Raw genomic sequence first — 3151 nt, 5'->3', positions numbered from 1 at the left:
AATAATAGAGCTGAGGCAATATCTAAATTAAACATTTTGCTTGCCTAATTGAGCTGCTGCAAATTTTAGAATGAAATGAAGTATTTTAATACTCTTATAAGCAAATTGACTGTATTGTTCCTGTTTTAGTGGGCCAGTCTAGTGAAACTAAGCATCACCCTTTTCCTTCCTTTGCTCCAACTTTGAGTTAATTGTGCAAAACTCTGGAAATGGCCTGTTAACTAGTTACTTGCCAAGTAGCCTTTAATATAGTTTTACAAGGAGTTGTTTAGTGGAGATTACACCTGAACTTTCTCTGCCTAACAGTACTCTCCAGCTGCTACCCAATCACTAGCCCAGCAATTCTCTCGGGGTCCTGATGATGTGTGAAAATTGCTGAGAGTTTCCTCCTCCTGGTAGCCAGGAACATAGAAATAAGCTCTTGCAGGCCATGATCAGAATCCATGGCACGGCTGTAAACTCATGAAATCCTATCTTTTTGAGAGAGAGACAGAGTGCGCTCAGAACCTTTCGTGGGCTGTAGGAGAGGAAATGTGACACACGTGAAGGAAGAGAAGCATCATGCAAATCTCAGTCTTTGAGTGTGAATATCCGGGTTTTCATTTTTATCTCAGACAGGTTTATTGATCTGAAATCTCAAGTTCTTCAAATTCTCGTTGTGGTACCACATTCAGGAAGATGGTCAGAGTAAGTTTTCCATTTGGAATGACGCCTTAATGACCAGTGAAGGAGGCATAGGAAGTTTTCATTGATTCAAATTATATTTAAGGATGATTATATTATAGTTTCCCCCACTTTACAAACATCTGTCCTAAAAATCCTACTAAATAATTTAGGAAATAGTTTATTATAGTTTAAAGAGTGTATTCATATTATTTCAATTGGAATTTAGTCTCAGCCTTACCACTAACAGTAAAACCCAAATAATTCAATTTCCTCTCTGTGCCTCATTTGTTTTACCAATGGTTAAATGAGTGAAGTAAAATCAAGTGATTTCTAAGATCTGTTTACCTGTATAAGTATAGGGATTAACATAAGCGATAGTCCAATCTAAGATAAATTGAGGAGGTTATTTAAAGGTATTACTCTAAAATGAATGACTTGATGTCAGGAATTGGATTTTATTAATCTTTTTTCAAATATTTCCATTTTTTTATTGAAAAATAACTGATTATGCATATTAGTGGGGTACAGGGTTAACTATAAATACTTGTGTAAAATACGTGATGATCAAATCAGGATAATAAGTATATTCATCATTACAAAATGTAATAATGCTTTGTGTCCTTTAACCAATTTCTCACTAACTCCCTTCACCTTCATCTTTCCCACCTCTAATAACCACAGCTCTTTTCTGTCCCAGAAGTTCAACATATTATTATGATTCTTTCTCTCTTTATTATTTTTTATTTTTATTTATTTATTTATCTATTTTTGTTTATTATTGGAACATAGTCGATTGTCTATGTCTGTGGAGTACAGCATTGACTATCAATATTTGTGTGTATTATGTGATGATCGAATTAGGATAATTAGTACATTCCTCATTAAACAATGCAATCGATTTTTGTGGCCCTTTACCAATTCCTCCCTCGCCCTTCCCCCTTCCCACCTATGGTAACCTCAGTTCTGTTTTCTTCTTTTAAAAGTTCAATGTATTGGGGCCGGCCCGGTGGTGCACTGCTACAGTGCGCCGTTTGGGAGCGCGGCAGCGCTCCCGCCGAGGGTTTGGATCCCACATACAGACCGGTTCCCGCTCACTGGCTGAGCGAGGTGCGGGTGCAGCACCGAGGGTTGCGATCCCATTGCCGGTCCCGGTATGGGCGCGACACTGAGGGTTGTGATCCGTTGCTGGACACGAAAAAAGACAAAAAGGAAAAAAAAAAGTTCAATGTATTATTGTGATTGTTGTAACTTTCTTTCTTTTTTAAAATTTATTTGTCTATTTATTTATTTTTGATTAGCTCCCACATATAAGTGAGGACATGTGGCATTTCTCTTTCTGTGCCTGGCTTATTTCGGTTAACATAATTTTCTCTATGTGCATCTATGTTGTTGTGAATGGCAGTATCTCATTCTTTTTTTATGGCAAAGTAGTATTCCACTGTATAATATAGCACATTTTCCTTATCCAGTCGTCCAACAATGGACATTTAGGTTGGGTCCAACTCTTGGCTATTGTAGATAGAGCTGCAATAAACATGGGAGTACAGGTATCCCTTGGCCATGATGATTTCCATTCCTTTGAGTATATGTCCAGCAGTGGGATTGCTGAGTCAGATGGCAGTTCCATCTGTAGTTATTTGAGGAACCTCCATACCATGTTCCACAATGACTGTACCATTTCACTGTCCACCAACAGAGTAGAAGGGTTTCCCTTTCTCCACATCCTCACTAGCATTCTCTGTCTTTAGATAATAGCCAGTCTAACTAGTGTGAGATGACATCTAAACGTGGTTTTGGTTTGCACTTCCCAGATGCTGAGTGATGAGCATGTTTTTCATGTGTCTGTTGGCCATTTATATATCTTCCTTTGAGAAATGTCTATTCAGCTCTGTTTTAGTCCATTTTGTGTTGCTATAACAGAATACCTGAAACTGGGTGATTTATAAAGAAGAGAGGTTTATTTGGCTTACGATTCTGGGACAGCTGCATCTGGCATGGGCCTCAGGCTACTTCTACTCATGGAGGAAAACAGCAGGCAGCTGGCGGGTACAGGCAGATCACATGGCGAGAGGAAGCAAGAGAGAGAAGCAAGAGAGAGAGAGAAGGTGCCAGGGTCTCTTTAAGCAACAAGCTCTCAAGGGAACTAATAGAGCAAGAACTCACTCATTAATCCCCCCTCCCCGAGGGAGAGCATTAATCCATTCATGAGGGACCTGCCCCCATGACTCAATCAGTTTCCGACACTGCCACATTGGGGATCAAATTTCCACATGAGTTTTGGAGGGGACAACACATCCAAACTCTATCAGGCTCCTTTGCCCATTTTTTGATTGGGTTTCTTGTTTTTTTACTGTTAAGTTGTTTGAGTTCCTTGCATATTCTGTATGTTAATTCTTTGTCAGATGCATAGTTTGCAAATATTTCCTCCCACTCTGTAGGTTGTCTTTTCACTCTGTTAATTGTTTCTTTTGCTGTGCAGAAGCTT

The sequence above is a fragment of the Galeopterus variegatus genome, unplaced genomic scaffold (genome assembly GCF_000696425.1).
Source record: "Galeopterus variegatus unplaced genomic scaffold, G_variegatus-3.0.2 Scaffold10969, whole genome shotgun sequence".
NCBI classification, from domain to species: domain Eukaryota; kingdom Metazoa; phylum Chordata; class Mammalia; order Dermoptera; family Cynocephalidae; genus Galeopterus; species Galeopterus variegatus.
This window is presented reverse-complemented; position numbering follows the sequence as displayed.